Source organism: Manacus candei, unplaced genomic scaffold, assembly GCF_025592945.1.
Source record: "Manacus candei isolate 608988 ecotype Guabito, Panama unplaced genomic scaffold, ASM2559294v1 h1tg000002l, whole genome shotgun sequence".
Lineage (NCBI taxonomy): Eukaryota > Metazoa > Chordata > Aves > Passeriformes > Pipridae > Manacus > Manacus candei.
Window position 1 is genome coordinate 2,773,438 of NW_026138050.1, and position 17,174 is coordinate 2,790,611.

General features: G+C 52.0%; 2 protein-coding genes across 5 annotated transcripts in view; one reads left to right on the plus strand and one right to left on the minus strand.

Annotated features, from left to right (window-relative positions):
- Positions 1–17,174, minus strand: part of RAI1 (retinoic acid induced 1) — a 74,549-nt gene that overhangs the window by 54,736 nt on the left and 2,639 nt on the right. For 2 of the 4 annotated variants that reach the window (XM_051777621.1, XM_051777627.1), the window contains exon 2: positions 7,578–7,689. The exons of the other annotated variants lie outside the window; for them this stretch is intronic. The gene's annotated coding sequence lies outside the window, so the exon portion shown is untranslated. The remainder of the gene's footprint in view (positions 1–7,577; positions 7,690–17,174) is intronic. 4 annotated transcript variants of the gene reach the window in all.
- FLCN (folliculin) overlaps positions 1–17,174 on the plus strand; it is a 208,640-nt gene that overhangs the window by 47,958 nt on the left and 143,508 nt on the right. The window lies entirely within an intron of this gene.

Consider the following 17,174-nt stretch of genomic DNA (forward strand, 5'->3'; position numbering starts at 1 on the left):
CTCTCGGGTCTCACGCCAGGTTCATCGCTGTGCTGGCTGGGTCCCGTCCAGCAATGCATTAAGTGATGTGACTATTTCTGTTCTCATCACATGTTTGCTCTCATCCTCTCCAGGGTGTGTGCGGGGGGAAAAAAAAACACATATTCATTATGGAGTGTCTTATTTTGGCTTTTCCTTTCTCCGCGTAACGTTGGGCTGTTGGCAGAGGAGAAGGGGGGGGATTTTGTTTTCCTAATGTCCATGTACTCAGGTATTTCTGTTAGAGGAGGCAAAGTCAAAGAAATGCTAATCAAATATCCAGGAGTGCACAGTGCTGACATCCGCACCTCGCTACTATATGGCCTTTCATTAGCATTACCTAAATGTACAACCGTACAAAGAGCAGATTTCCTTAGCAACAGGGCTGCCTTCATATTTCCTCCCCACTACCCCCTGCCCTTAGAAGAAAAATGACTTCAGCTCTTTCTCTGAGCAGTGCTGCAGCAGTGCTCCACGACCTGCCAGGCTTTGCTATATGCTGCATCTGGGACGCCTGGCTCTCCACGCTGGGATCCGCCAGCCATAAAGCAGCCTCTTGACTTAGCTCTTCTGTACAGCCACAATAAAACTCCTCTCTTTTCCTCACGGAGCATATGCAAAACAGCCCTGTAACAGCAGAGGGGGGATCCTCTCCTCCAGATGACTTACAGCTCCCCTTGCTGAGGGAGGATGTCCAGCATGCTCGGTGGTGCCGGCATCGCCAGCTGATGACTACTCTGCTCCCTGCCACCTGGGTGTGGGGTGACAGCTGCCCATGTCCCCAAATCACACTTTAAGCCACCTTCGCCTTGGGCAGGGAGCTGCCAACCCCCCTCTCCCCGGATCTGGGCCAGGAAGACTGAACACTTCATCCTCCGCGCTCTCCCCCGGTGCCACAGCCTGGTGCGCTGGGCTATTTTAAGAGCTCGTCTGGGAGACTGGCACACGCACCGCGCTGCCGGGAACTCCCTGCTTCTGTTTCAAAAAAGCCGGAGGCTGGGAGCCTGCTGGGACTCACCCCTGTGATTCCCAAGGTCTGACCCTCCTCTCCCTGGGACTGGCGCAACGCTGCTGAGTCAAACGGAATTAGTCCCAATTAGCACCGGTGAAACCGGAGGAGAATCGTGCCCTCCCCGGCATTTCAACTCCCCTCCAGCCAGAGGCTGGGACCGCTGAGCCTCCCCCTCCAGGCATGCCCCTGCTTTTCATCTCCCCGCTCTCCAACCTGCTGTTCTGTGTCGCCATTCCCTGCCTTTTCCACATGGATACTTCTCCCTTTCCCATTATGATGGGGTCTTTGATTGCACGATCGCATAACTATAATGAGACAAATATTTATTTTGCAGATATGGGTTAATCAGACCGAAGGTATAGAAATATTTCATGCGCTAATCAGAGTACCTTCAGCAATCAGTATAGTAAATAACTCAGGTAAATTAACATAGGAGAGTTCCCTTATCAGGTTTTAGTCTAAGATATATGTGCATTAAGGACTAATTTGCTCTCCCCCCTCAGATTTGGGCTGGAGCCCAAGATGAGGTTGAGACCAAGGTTCCCTCCCATCAGCTTTCAGGGGAGCTGTGCGGGCTTCGCTCCTGGCAGGATCAGGCGCCAGGATGAATATTCAGCAGCACAAACGCCTTTGTTTTCTGTGCTCTGCACCTTTAAATTTCCAAGGGCTCTGCTGTTTGCAGCTCAGACAGCCTTTTTGCATTCAGTTCGCTGCAAGCTGACACAGAAGACACGATGGAGCAGGTTGTGTCTCCTGCTCTGAGCCCTTCACGCCACTCTGGCAGCGTTCAGGGGCCATATTAAGAGCTGTGAGTAATTAGTGAATTCCTCCTGCCCCAGAGCGGCACAGAGCAGCCATACGGGGCATCTCTTGGCAGGCTGGCAGTGGCCAGAGGGCATATGCAGTGCCAAGAGCAGAGGTGGCTCAGGGACATTGGGCTCTCTGCAGGTCCAGAGGGGCCGAGATTGGGATGAGCCAAGTGAAAGCCCAAGAAGGGCTCTTTGCTTCAAAAGGCCTTCTCAGGGTGCTCACCCAAGCGCCTGCAAATTAGCAGTCCCAGGAGACACCTTATAGGATCATTAAGGTTGGAAAAGACCATCAAGAGCTGCGCAGATTTCCCCAGCCTCAGTGTCCCCCGAGCAGGAGTGGCTGTGCTCCTGCCCCAAAGCAGCTCCTACAACTGTATTTTCCCTGTTTTGCTCTGAAAAAGCTCCCGCAGAGAAAACGCAGAGGATCTGCCCTTGCCTCTGTCATGTTTTGGGATCCCTGAGAACAAAAAGCACCGGAGGAATGGCAGGCATTATAGTAACGATGGTGACAAATTTAATTAGAGCAGGAAGCTCTGGAGTGGATTTCAAATGGCAACACGGCATTTTGTGTGAAAGCATTGCCTCGCTCCCCCCCTTCCCTCCCCGCCTCCACCACGCGGCTCCATCCAAACCCACCCCACCCCGCGGGATGCATCCCTCTAATTTTCCCACATGTTGTCCCCTTCATCCTTTCCCCCCCAACTCCTGAACCAACACATTCCCGCGGTCTGGAAAATGCAACCGTAGGAGCAATTCAATAATACAGCGGCCAGATGTGCAACAGTATATCCAACATGTCATTCAAAGGAGCCCTTCAGTGGAGCCGAGACATGCTATCCCGCAATCTTAACTAATACATCCTGAGGCCCTGGAGGAGTTGATGGATGTATACAATTCCCTTTCCTACAGCTGTGGTCCCTTTTAGAGTGGGCATCCAGACTCAACAATAGCCCTGCTGTTGCTTTCAAGACAGAACCTCTTCAGACAAACCGGGCTTAATCCTGACCCCGCTTACACCCACCCGGGCTCTGCCGAGGTCGGTGGGGTTTGGGAGCCAAGGGCTGGGAGCAGGATCCAGCCTCATGGAGACGCTGTCTGCTGTTTCACCTTGTGCTACAGGCTCTGAGAAACCTTGGTAACTGGTTGGAATATAACCACCTTGGGGAAAAGGCAAGCAGAGAGGAGCAGGTAATAAGATTTCTAACTGGTGCTGGTAGAAAGAAGGAAGTAATATAACAGTTTAATTAATCTATGCCTATTAGCGTTATTAAAGAAAACAGGGAGCTATTGGAGATTTACCTCGGAGAATATCATCAAACGGGGACCTTCTGCAGGGAATTTTATGTCTCTGTGCCCAATTTATAACCAGCACGGAGGTGTGGTGTTAGTGACAGCCAGTGCTGAAATGTCACAGTGCTTAGAAGTCATTAGCTGGGGACACAGGGAGAGAGAAAGAGAGGATGGAGGAGGGGACAAGGGAGAAATGGGGAAGGAAGGAAAAGGAATTAATTTAATTAAAAATATCTTTAGAGCCTGTCTCTTGATTTGTGTGGTTTTGGGGCTTGGCAGAGCTGCTGAGAACGGTGTGGAAGGAAAATCAAGGTTGCTGGGGCTTTTTGAAGCTGATAAAAAAAAATAAGCACACTTTTCATGTTCAGGAAGATAAATCCCCATTTTCTCAGTCTCAAGACAATCCAGTTATTTACTGACAGTTTTACTGTGAAATAAAAAGGGCTTTAAGCTCCTTTCTACTTGATGTCTCCATAGCCTGAATATTATTAGATCCCAGCCTGGTGCAGCTGGAGTTTTGGTTAATAAATTTAACGTCATTAGACAGAAAAGCCTTCAACTGAATGTTGCAATTCTTCCCCCCCCCCTTTTTTTTTTTGCTGTTGCAGTCAGACTGTATGTAGGTGGTAAGAATCAAAAGAAAGGAAGTACGCTTGGCAAATAGGGGAGTGCTAAAAAAAGGTTTTGCTCAGGCTGGGGGTTCAGTGCGAGGGTGTTCCACCCGCACACAGGGCAGGGCTGAGCCCCCCCCAGGGGATGCACCCTGACATGGCACTGGTTTCAACAGCATCTCTCTTCAGGAGAGCAAAACTGATTTCACAGTGGTGGAGTGTCTCGGGGTGCTTGTCCCACTCAGAGTGGTGGCACTCTGGGTGGCCGTGACACTGCCACCGCAGCCAGGTCTCGGGTGGTCCCTGGGAGCAGCAATGTCACGATGCTCAGGGGCTGTCTTGGTGCCACCACCACAGGGTTGCACTTAGGGTGGCTTCTCTGAGAGGAAAAGTCTGCTTTTCCACCCGAAGTCTGCCTCAGAGCCATTGCAAGGCCAAGTGTTGGTGCAGCAAAGTGTGCCTTGGTGGGACGAGGAGGGGAACAGCCATGGTGGGGTGTGCGAGGGGAAGGCAGGTGGCAGAGGAGCTGCTGTTCTTCCCCACAGGGAGACAGGTAGCTGCAGCCCCTCAGAGTGGGGCTTGCTCCCATGGAGGGAGAGCTCCCAGTCAAAACCAGGCAGGTCCCTGTTCTCCCCTCAGGCTCACTGTGTCTCCTCCTGCCAGCCCCTGTCCTCAGCTGCTGCCCCCACCATGGCCACGTGTGTTCTCCTCCCAGCAAACATGTTGACTGGGAGGAAGACACCGAGGAAGACACCATGGAAAACACCACAGCACTCTCATTCCCCACCACACACCTCCTCTACCTATTCCCCAGCTCCCACCCTGCCACCTTCCCACCACACGCAGGCGGCTGCCATGGCCAGGCCATCCCTCCCTGCTGAGCCTGAAGCACGTCAGGCTTGGGGGGATGCTTCGCTTTGGGGAGCTGGTCCTGGTGTGTTGGCTTAAAACATGCCCCAGGTGGTGGGTTTCTGATCTCAAAACCCCGTGGGTATTGTGGACACCAGCAGAAGGCTCTCATGGTGGAAGTGAGACGCTGAGTGACCCCCAACGCAGGCAGCCCTGCGGCCATGGGATTCACTCCAGGAGAAAGAGTCTCTGGGCCCTTTTACAAAATAAACAGCAGTGGCTGGAAGTGCAGGAGCAGGAGAGGGGTCTCAGGGAGATAGCGGGGGCCGGGCAGGGACGGTTGCGGAGCTGGGGGCTGCCGGGACGGGAAGGAAGTGGTTGTTGTGGGAGTAACGTCAGGAAGAGCTTTGGCTGGGGCCCGGGTGGGCAGGGAGAGGGGAGATCAGAGAGTTCATGGGACAGCAACAGGGAGGAAGTGCCCAAGGGAGAGGAGCCGAGGGGAAGAGCCCGGTGTGGGGATGGGGAAGGGCTGAGCATCCACCCAGTCAGGAGATACCTATCCTGGGAGCACAACCGCCCCCCAAATCCTGCTGGATTCAGTTTTCTCCCCTGCCCAAAGCCATTTCTGAAAAAAGGTTGTTTTGTTTTTAAAAAAAACATCCCCCCTCCGGTGAATAAAAGCAAAACAAATAACCACAAGCGGCGAGGCCGGGTAATGAGCAGCAGATGGCTGGCGATAACAGGTACCTTCATACCTGCGCACCCCTAATCCACAGCCTTCCCACTTGGAGGTGCTCCCAGATCCGCGGCTCTCGCCAGCCCAACAATCCCAGCCCGGTTAGAGGATACGGGAGTGCAGACAGCAGCGAGCTGCTTTAGGGAAATCCAGTTTGGAGCCAAGTCAATGCATGCAGAGTCATTAATCTAGGTCTGGTGCCAATAGGGATGGCTTTGCATTAGCCGGGCCCCTTTGTAGTTCAGACAATCAGTCGTATTCAACCAGCGCGAGATAACGCTGCAGAAAGCTGAGACCATCGCAGCTCATTCCTCCTGTAAGGGGCGGGGGGAGAGGATTTACAGGCAAAATAGCATTGCATTAATGGGACTGCTCAGTATTCTGCACAGACGCTGTCGGATAATGTCTTTGCAAACTAACTGCAATAAATTAATTAAATTAATCTACTATGCCGTGCTTGTCCCCACCCAACATCAAATTCAAGGATGATCAGGGCTTGCCTTATCCTCCATAGCCTACGAAAGAATCTGATCTCACTTGCTCTAGAGTTTCTGAGGCACTGAATTGCAAAGTACCACCTGCCTCACTAAACTAATCACCAGCCTGGTGGTTTAGATCACATCAGTTTTACATGTAATTAAGACTGTCCAGGAGGGCATGCAGCTGCTTACATGGTCGTTCCCTCTTATACAGCAACGTGCCTCCTGCTCAGATAGGTGCAATTAAACAAGCCTGTTCACAGTCATTAAGCATTAATGCACCTCATTAGCATAAGAACTGGAAGAAGCTTTGATGCAGGGAACCCCGCAGGAGAAGGAGATAGAGAGAGATGTACATACAGACAGGAAGGCGAAGGGCTGGGCCACCACCTTCTCGTGGCCCCGACCAACCATTCCAGCTCCATTTCTCCAAAGCAATGAGCCATGCCGTGCCCTCCTCCCCAGAAATGGGACTGGGTTATCTTTCTCTCCCCCTCCCCCTCTTTCTAAATTATGCTGGTGGAAAGGGAAAAAAAAAAACCCCACCACACCAAACTGTTGGGATATTAACCTAGCGAATCCATTAATAAGCTGAACTCTCTGTTGGCTTTGACACAGCACACTAAAGCTTTAAAGAGACAGGGCCCCAGACACTGGAGATAGGGGCAGAGACAACAGCGCTAACAAAGAGCCACTGTTGCCACGGCCGTGGCCATCTCGGGTAGGTCCAGCTGTCTTTGGTGTTCTGTTTTCCAGACACAAAGAGCAGACTGAACCGTTTTGGTCTGAATGGCTTTCATTTGATGGTAGAGAAAATGAGAGGGAAGAAAGAACCTAAGTAAAGTGTCCAGGAGAGAGGAAAAAAAAAAAAAAAAGGACAGGAGAGGGAAAAAAAAGAGCATGGTGTGCTGCAGGTCTTCAGTGAGAGAGGCTGCAGCTCCCCTGAGCACAAAATGGGGCTGTCTCAGGGCGCAAAGGAAAGGCGACGTGATTTTGGAGCAGGATGGAAGGGAGGATTTGTGGGCAAGCAGGATGTACGCTCCAGGGGAGCCAGGATGGATGCTGACTGTGTCTTACCTGCCTGCCCAACGCTCTGCACAGCAATGTACAGGTCTGTCAGCACTGCCAGACCACAGACAACAAACAGCAGCTTGCCTAGCTTGGTTTTAATCTCACGGGACAACCTGTGTTTGTACAGTCCCTGGCCCCACCGGGCTCAGAGCTTGTTAGGAGTCTCCAGCCTGGACCTCGGTGTGTTAGTATGTGGAGCCTGAGTGAGCTTTACTGTCACCTCATCAAGAAACGAGTGAATCAGCTGGAAAAAGGGAATCTCTGAGTGAAATGGCTGTAAGGAACCACCAGATGCTACCGTGGAGCTGTTCTAAATCCACACCTCAGCCCAATCCATATCCCAAGGCTCCATCCCAAGCTGGGACAGGATGAGCTCACCCTGAACAACCCTTCCACTGCACCCTCAGGGTGCCCGAGTCATGCCCTTGGCACCTCTACCAGAGGCCAAACCTGCACCCCATAAGCTTGAAAAACAGGTCTGAAATGCCCAGTCCAGGTTCCTCTTTCATAAAACACAGCTCTGAAAGCCAGAAATGGAAGCTGAGACTGGACAAATCCGTACCCACCCACTGGAAAGCCAGGCGGGCTTGCCCATACAATACACTCTCCAGCCTCCATCTAGTCCAGCTCATAAGTGATAAAAGCGTCCACGACTGCAGCTCTCATCTGGGAAGAAGAACAAACAACCCAAGTAGATCTTACCACTGGGAAATGGTTTCTAAGGGTCTCCAGAGATATCCTCTTTCCTACGCTCATTCCATTAGTGCTGTGCATGCTCCATTGTCCCAGTCTCTCCCTCCTTAGTGGTTACATCCTACAAACACAAACAGATTTCGAATCCCCTGTAGCTCTTTGGCCCATGTTGATAATAATTCTCCCTCCTTGAGCACCTTTTATCTAGAGATCTGGAAGCATCTCCCTGGCATTATTAGCTATTAGCTTCTCCACCATCACACAACGTAGGGTGAGCAACTGTTACATCTCACAGCTGAGGGGCACTCTGGCACAGCACAATTAGGGATTCACTCCTGCCAAGTGGTGCATCCCCTTGTGCCCTATCAGTGGCACAGAGATGGCAGCATTTGGTCCCTGGATGATTTGGGCTAAATCCTAAAGGATTTGCCAACAGCATCAGTGAAAGGAAGAGATCCCAGGTTTGTGCCTGAATCACCAAACCCTCTGTTTTCCCTTCTGTGCATAGAGAAGTCAACGGAAAGTCTCCCATGGATGATAATGGGAAATTCAGGCTTTTTGAGTCAGTTGAAACAGCTTTTTTGGGGGGGTGGAGGTTTGGGCAAAGAGGCTTTTACTGCACAGTCATTTTGATAAACCAAGGAGCTGAGCTTTTACCCAGCAACAGGCTGGGAGAATGACTGATGGAGACCATGACCCCAGTGAACCACAGCCTTGCTCCCCCAGTCCCTTCCCATTTGCCTTTTGTGATTACAATTAGTAGTGGGGGCTGGCAGGTGGGGGAAAAATGAAATAAAATAAACTAGAAGCCCCCCCCTGCCCCGCTGCCAGCCCCTCATTGTCTGCAGAGGCTGGCTGGGGCTCTGCACACTGCAGTCCTCTGCCCATTGTACTGCTGAGAACATGCGAACAGACGCTCTCGGGCGATGGGTTTTATTGAACGCAACTTCAATGGCAAATGGAGAGAGAAAGGGGGGGGAGAGGAAAAAAAAAAAAAAGCAGCCTTGAAAATCCATGCCAAAAAAAAGAGGTGGGGAGGGTGTTTTTTAATGCAATCAATGGCTCCTTCCTATAACTCTGCCTGTTGTGAGGAAATTTCTTTCCAGTAGCAGCCAGCAGCAGTCCCAAGGCTGTGACATTGCTGTAACGCTTGGAGCTCAGCTCTCTATCTCTGGCAGCAGCCCCGTCTTTTTGTCATTATTGGCTGTGATTGCAGGGGGTGAACGCCAGCTCACAGAGTGCTGAGATATTGCTGCCTTCCCCTCCCTCTGGACAACCTGCCCTCGGAGAGGAGTTTGGGGAGGGGATGGGGGTGAAAGAGGGAGCTGAATCCTCTCTGCCTCCCCTGAGTATGCTCTGATCCAAGCCCACATGGAGAGGTAGAGGTCCCCAAGGCCCTTTTCGGAAAGCTCATTAGGAAAGTAGTGACAGATGCATTAGCTATTAAAAAAAGGGGGGGGGAGAAGCTATCATAGAACTTTAAAAAAAAAGCAGCAGCAGCCGCCCGACAGTTTTATTGCTGTCAGATCCTTTTTTTCGTGGGCACATTGCAAAGCAGGAGAGGTTTGGGTAAATATCTGACGCATGCACGCACTTCCCATGCTCTGGGCTGTCAATAATCCAGCTGGGGTATTTCTCACACCCTCAGGAGGGAGCTGCCAGCTCTGCCCATTGCCACTGCAGCGACTCACCCTTCCTATCCACCCCCGGTACCTCCTGGAGAGGAGTTTTTGGAACAGGCATGTCTGGCTGCATGCAAAGCTGCGGGAAGAACCTGCCAGGATGCCACGGGGGGCGAAAAAAAAATGGGCGTCAGCTGCTGCCATCTCTGACTCTGAGCTGCAGCCTGGGGAGGACAGGTCTTGGCATGAGATGTTCCCTCCCAGTCTAAGCAGAGGCTGCTGAGATGGAGATAGAGTCCTGCATGCCAGGACCTGCTGTCCCTGCAAGCTCCAGCAACGCGCTCCATGGAAGGAGGGGTACAGGTCACACTGTGCAACTGCATCGGACACACAGTGAGGTCCCTGGCCCTGTCTGACACCCCACATCACAACCCACAGCCCTTGGAGCTCGGGGAACAGGCACACACACATCAGTGGGGAGCACACAGGCAGGAGGAATCACCTCCATGCACCCAGGGTGAGTGACATCTGGCAGCAGCTGGAAGCCACGGAGCCCCACGTAGGGACTGGAGACCAGGCATGGGTGCAGGTTGGAGATGGTGGGTGCCGGATGAAGATGCTCAGGATGGAGGTCCAGGCTGGCAAGCCACAGTGGACAGGGGGGCAGATGATGGGGAGGAAGAGCCAGGATGATGGTGTGGGTTTTGTCCCTCCCTATCCTCTGAACTGAAAAGGCCACCACTGCTCTTACACCTGCATGAAGAGCAGAGCCCAGGTAATAACAGAACAACAGATGTTGCACCTGCATGACGGCTCCTGAACGGCGCCAGACGAGCTGGAATTCACATCTGAGCCGCAACAGCAAAGCTCTTCACACAGACAGCAATGGGAAACAGGGATCAAAATACCACTTCCACAAACACGCTCCCAGCACCAGGTACTGCCTCCACACACAGACCATCCTCATCACTAGTAGACGCTCAAGCCAGATACATCCCCTCCAAGACCTCAGCATCCCTCAAAAAGGGGGCACAGCTATTTCAAAAGCAACTAAGAGGGTACCAGAGGCAGCCCTCAGCCCACACCCCCCGACCTCCCCTCCTGCCACCTCCCAGCCACAGTGAGGAGGCAGAAACCTCACCGGAGGAAAACAGCGGCAGCAGAAACCGTCCCCCTCGGTCGAGTTTTAAATGGCTCTCAGATCCCTTCAAACAAATCTAAATGCACCGATCCTATTGTGTGCATAAATCTTTGCACCGGGGCCTGCACGCCTCCACACTATTGATAAAGAGAAACGAGTCTTAAATATTTAATGAGCGAATAAACCCGTTAAGAGGATATGATTAACTGCACGCCACAGCTCTGCATTTAAGGTGTCCCTGCTGTACCTTTAGAGGGGTTTTATTTTTAAGGGAAATCGGCAGCAGCAGCTGGTGGAAGCGAGCAGCCGGGCTGTGCGGGTGCCACACGAGCGGGAACGCCGGCGCAGCGCTCCACTTCGGAGGCATAAATATGCCACAGGAGCCCGTGTTATTAAGGGGGGGCTGAGAGGGGGCTGTATTGACTCAGCCCAAGGGTGAGGGGCAGAGAATAGAGCCAAGGAGGTTTTAGGTGAGGTGGCAGGAGCCAGGCTGTCGGTTAGAGAAGACATGTGAACTCTGCACCTTTCCGTCTCGCCTGGCAGCGAGGGGGCTGCTGGGGGGATCAGGAGACCTTGGAGCTATTTCCAGCTGAACCAGGGAGCTGGAGTGTGACCTTGGGTAAGTCACTTACGGTCACCCTCTGCCTGGAGTCGAGCTCTGCACGAGGCAACTGGAGTCTTTCCTGCTGAGGGTGCGGATCAAGGCAGTATGAGGTGTGACACCTGCTCCTACAATGAGGTGCCAGGATGGTTGAACTTTCCTTCCCTCCACTGAGCTGGCAGCAGCCCCAGCCCAGGCCTGGAGCATCAAGGGCCAGGGTACAACACACCAGCCAGCCCACAGGATGTTTCTCAGGCACACAGAGAACCGCTGACGGGAAGATTTTATGAAACCAAGTGCTATAAATGTCCCCTTGCTATGTGACTTTTTATGTTTCTAAATTATTTTCATCATTATTTTTACCAGAGTGAGGTGAATAATACACAACAAACCACTGTGAATCATCACTCCAGTTTTCAGATATGTTAAATTTAGCTGTTTTGGTGCCACCTTTTTGTTTATATTCTCCAAGTGTTTCTTGCCAACAAGTTACCAACAGGGATTTTTGGCCAGGAAGGGGGGAAAAAAAAAAAAAAAGCAAGACAGACTGTTAATGTTAAGCGTCAACTAAAGATATTGGAAGAAAGTGAATTTCAAATTCTTAATTGCAACAGTTTCCCTCCCCAAACCTCAAGCCTAAAAATTAAGCCTGCCCAATCGGGAAGCCAAAACCCATCATGTGATGTGAGATCCCAATTAAAACGACTCTCATTCTTGAGACCGAGTATTCACAAAAGAGCGAAGACTGCGAATTATTTGCAGAAATTATCTGGAGAACAATTTTGAATAATGAATACGATGGGGGAAATCGCAGCCACTCGGAATACTTAATGCAACTACAAAAAAATGGCCAACAATTTGCGAACAGGAAAGAGGTGAAACGTGTGGAATAGATCATTTAGCACAGTCCTGCCACCATCAGTGGCTATTCCATACGACCGAGGCCCCTGCATGGCTGTAAATGCTGCAGGAATTAGCTATAGCGACTGACGGGCAGATGGGAGTCATGCTTGGAGATACACCTAATCAGAGAGGCTGTGCTGCCACGGCCAAGTGAGGGACCCACACGCCTGTGACCTAGTATAAATCAGGGCAAGGCAACTCGGGAAACAGGATGTGCAAAGCCACCCCTGGCAGGAGGAAGGGATGCTCCGGGTGACGCAGCCGAGCCAGAGCAGCTGGAGAGGAAGAGGCGCGTAGCCCTGACACACGCTGGCCAAGTCCCAAGAGACACGAGCGCAGAGTAACATCGAGGATGAGCTTCTGGACTGTGTGATTGCAGCTGGTGGAAGGGGTGGGAGATGCCCAGGGAAAGGAGAGGTTCCAGGTAGGTTCTGGAAAAAACATGGATGTGTGCTGCTTCACCAAATGCTGGCTCTGCCATGGGAAATACCGTCCCAACAGCCAGGGACTGGGAGCATCCAGACATCTCCGGAGTCTGAAAGTGAGAGACAGGGCTTCAGCATAACCCACTCTGCCTCATATCCTCAAGCCCTGAGCTAAGCCAAACTCTGGCTTCACCCTGAGAGCTGCTCCCATGGCCATGCTCAGAGCATGTGGGACCAGAGAAGCAGGAATCTGCTAAAACCTGAATGCTCTGTCTTGCCCAGGAGCCAAACTCCACATCTTTGTTAGATTTACTTTATCACAGCACAAGCTGTGCATTGCACCTACCAGCACTGAGCATAGAGGCCAAACCCTCACCTCTGCCCTTGGAGCTCAGCTCGGAGAAAGGAGCTGAAGGGAGAAGTCAGAGAGAATGTGGGGGGCAGGCAGAAGTAGGTAAAGGAGAGAGGGTGCTGGAGGACCCTGAGGGGCCATGGCAGGGCAAGGAGGAGATGGAGACCTTGGGGGGCCAGGCAAAGTCTGCAAGCAGTGCTCACGTGGGGAGCTGCTGGGCCCTTTCCTGCCCAAATACTGTGTGTAAGGCAGAGCAGCAATGGTCGGGTAAAGATGGAGCTGTTTTACATCCCAGCCTGGTCAGCTGACGTTTATCAGGGTAACAAAAAGATACAGCCTGATCACAAGACAGGCTGACAATGCATCTTCTCCTTCTGGGGAGGAAAGTCAAGTGCCAAAGTTGTAAAAGTAGTCCAGTCATCTTTCGTATCTTCCCTTGCCCGCAGTTTGACACGTGCAGGGATAGTTCCTCTCATCTTCCTTTGAAATAAAAGAGGAAAGAAAAGTGCAGAAAATTCTTCATTTCAGGTGCAGGAATTAAAAAGAAACCAAATTCTTCCAATGTTTCATGTCAAATATTCCCCAAAGCTTCTGTTACAGCAATCTAAGAAAGCAGAGGCTGGATCTCTTGAATTCCCTTGAATTCAGGATGTTTCTATCAATCCATACCAGCATTTCAACAAGCCTGGCTGAGAATACTCAGGAAAGCCAGGCTGTTATATGCCTGGACTGCGGCAACAAGAGAACCACTCAGGAACTGAGAGACTCATTATTCGTTATTAACTCACCTGGAATCTCTGATTTCTTACATGTTATTTTGCTACTTGGCTGTGAAGTGAAACAGCTCCTTAAAAAATAAAAAGAGGAAAAAGTGAACCACCCACCACTGCAGGATCATCTTTCCAGTGGATTCTAGTAGGTCATCAGCAACTGCATCAAAAGAGTGTCCTGGGGGCTTCAGGGTTTGCTTCTTGTGCCCCTTTATTTACTTCAGTTCCCTCTGTGTGCACTACCAGCCCCTGCAGAGATTGTTTTGCTCCAGCCTCTGCTTTTCCAGGTTCAGGCACTGGGTATTGCATTTGGCTGTTTTCAGAGCGTGGGTGTTTGCTTCACGTGTCCCCATAGAGCAGAGTCCCCTCGGAAAGCTGTTCCAGGCAGGAAACTGCTGCTGCTCCTGGTCAGGGAATCACATGGGGAAAATCAGCTTCTTTTTCAAAAGAGCCTCCAAGTGAGGAGTTTGTTCTGGAGAGATGGAGAACTGCTGAGATCCCATGGGCTCTGCTCCTTCCTCTCTGACAAATTCCCCCCAGCACCATTTTGGCTAGTATGGTGGTTTCCGTAATTAATAACTACTTGTTAGGATAACAACTTGCCAAGTTAACAACTTTCTGTGCCCCAGCTCTCTTACAGTATCTGTGTGTTATCCTGCTGACCTTGCAGACAGGGAAACCGAGGCACAGAGCTGGAGAAGGACAAGGCTCCAGCAGCATCTCCAGCTGCAGCACTTGGGAGCTCCATGGATGCTGCCCACGTGCTGCGATATCAGCATTGCCCACAACCTGGCTGAACTTCCCCAAGGTCCCCTGATGAGGAATCTCCTGTGTCCCCTCTGTCCCCACTCAGCTGCCATGAGCTGCTGGACTTGGTCCCTCTCTCCTGAGCATCACTTTCTGTCTCTGGCACCCAGCAGGCACCTCTCCTGACAGCAGGGGTCTGCCCCAGGGTACCACCTTTCCCTGCACCATCCCCAGGAGGGCATCATAGCAGAGCTGGTGCATCTCCACCGTGGCTGGTGACAGCAGGGAGGACAATGACATTTGCTGCAGGAGCCTGACATTGAACCCAGCCAGTCAGAATGGCGGGTGTTTTGCTGGCAAGGGTAGCGACCCGGCTCCGACACCGTCAGCAAGGGGACAGGAGAGGGAGGGGAAAGGAAAAAAGCCGAAGCAGCAGCCAGACAGCTGCCTCTTCCTCCTCCTCCTTTTGTGCAGAAATGTGGTTTTGTTTGTCAGTCAAACAGATTGTTTTCTCCTTCTTTGCAGGCCAATTGTTTCTGCTCCTGCAAGATAAGGGATTGAAAAGGGCTATATTTTTATGGCACTGAATCTAGGCCCTCTGAATTGGAGGGGAGACATCATGTGGGTGAGGGATGCCTGTTCAAACCAACAGTTTCTCTCCCCAGTTCCACTCTCCAATCCTATTTCCACCCCCATTTGCCTTTTTTTCTCCTTCCTTCTCCTGCCTGGAGCTGCCTCTCAGCCCTCTCACTATTTAATCTCCGTCTCTCCGGTGGACTCAGGAGGTTTACACAGCTTCATCCTCTTTGCACCATCTGCTGAAAAGAATCTGTCTTTCCTCTGCTGCTCTGTCCAGCAGCTCCTCCTGCCATCCCTCCACCTAAAAATGGCAGAGCTGAGCCGGTGCCACGGCACATGACATCCAGAAGAACAAACCTCAGGAGGGGAGTTTCCTTTTCTGTGAAGGATTTGCCCAGAAAGCACTTTGGAGAGCCAGACCCCAGAGTGTGTCATGAGCAGGATGCAGATGAGGGAGGAAAACAGTCAATAAGAGCAAGCCCAGGCCAGGGAAAGACAGCAGGATTCTCTTCTGGATTCTAGAGTGGGTTCAAGGAGCCTCTGTCCAGTCTTCCTCCTTTCTCTTGTTGAACTCCCCCAAATCCACAGTCCAGAGGGGATTCCATGATTCAGAGTGATGGAAATGCCGGAACAATGATCGTCACCATCCCCAAGCCAATGGACCTGGAGAAGGTCCTTGCTCCAGGGATCACCAGGGCTGGAGGCAACCTCAGCCTTGCTGTATCCCAAGCATGAGTCCTCTGCTACTGTGCGTTGATCACATCACACACCGAGGACCGGAGGGAGGATTTGCCTCTCCTCCTTGGGGGATGAGAGCCTGGAAGGGGGCAGCGTGGTTCATATCCAACTCATAAGCCTCTCAGAGCTCAGGCTTGAGGACTGAGATTCACTCAATTAATTTTGCTTTGGCAAAAAGTCCATTTTTATTGCTATTTCATGCCTTCAGTATAGATTTTCCCTGCTCGTCTCAAAGGGATAATAAAACCCGACTCGTTCTTTTTATAAAAGTCTCACACTCCCTCTCTCACCAGGCTCTGTGTTCCCCAGCTAGAGATGTAAATTTAAAGGGGAAATGCTGTCATTTAAAACAAAACAAAACCAAAAAAAGCAACTCAGAAAGCCCAGCTTTGAGCATATTCCAGCTCTCAAAACTAGGCCGTGCAACCGAAGCAAAAACCAAGCTGCCACCTTCCCGCGGTGAAGCGGCATTCCCACAGCGATCCCACCCTCCTGCCGGGGACCGGGGGTGACTGCCAGCACCAGGAAGCAACTCTCCATCTTGCAGAGCTGGTGATGGCCCTTGACTGCCTGGAATGTGTTGTTTTTTCCAGCCTGGAACTGGTGGGCACAGGTGGTGACCGCTGCTCGGAGACGGCCCTTTGCGCTTGGATGTGACACCGGTTCTCCAGCACCTGCACCTGCCTCCCTCCTCCTCTTCCTCCTCTCCCTCCACACCTGGTGAAAGCTTCCTTGCTGCCGGCCTCGAGCAGCTGTATACCAGCCCTCCTGGGGAAAACCCCAAATCCACGCAATGTTGAAATCCCAAACCCACGCGGTGCTGAGCACATGGATTTTGAGCGTGTTTCCAAGCAGGTAACGGGACAGGATGGTGGCAGGACAATACACAGGTCTGCCTGTTCCACCCCAGCTGGGATGCATCCTGCCTGCTTTTCAGAAGGGCTGTAGCTGCGGAGCATCCCTCTGAGAGGTGAAGAAGGGAAAGGGAAATGCCTTTTCTGTGTCTCGTGCCCCGCTGCGGGGGATAGGATGCGAGCAGAAGCCAAGTAGAAGCCCTGTCATTAGTGAGTGGCAGCAATTGCCTCGGGAGAGGGTGGGGTCCCCAGCACCAGCTGGATTTAAGAGCAGATACGAACCTGGCAGGGCTGATTCAGCCCACTAGGATGGACTCAAGACGGTTCCCCCTGCCCTGGCTGTGTGTCTGATTTGGTGACGTGCAGAAATCCACCATCACTGGGACTCTCCTGTCTCAGCAGGAACCAGGAGCGAATCCAAAGCAGAGCGAAGCCATGCGAGGCGAGAGGAGACACGCAGGTGCCTGCACGGTGCCAACCCAGCACGGGACCGGACCAGGCTGACGGGTGACAGCCAAACCCTTCATATTCAAATGTTTCTCCTCCTCCCCATCCTTTCCCTTTTCCTGCACCTCACTGCCAAGCTGCCTGCATGCCCTGGCTGCCAGCAACTCAGAGCCCTGCCTGCACCTGGCAGGGGACGCAGCGCCCACGGCGAGAGGAAACCCACAGCTTGCTCTGCTCCTGCAGGTGTGCCTGCAACCCACAAAAGTTTTAGGGCAGCTAACAAGGATGGGCAGGAGAGGAAAGCAATACCACGCTCCCTGGCTGACTGATGGTCCGGCACCTCTGGGCTCAGCTCCGGTGCTGCCAGTGAGGCTGTGGAGTGGCTCCATCGGTTAAACCAAAGTTGTGCCATTTTCTCTGATGTCAG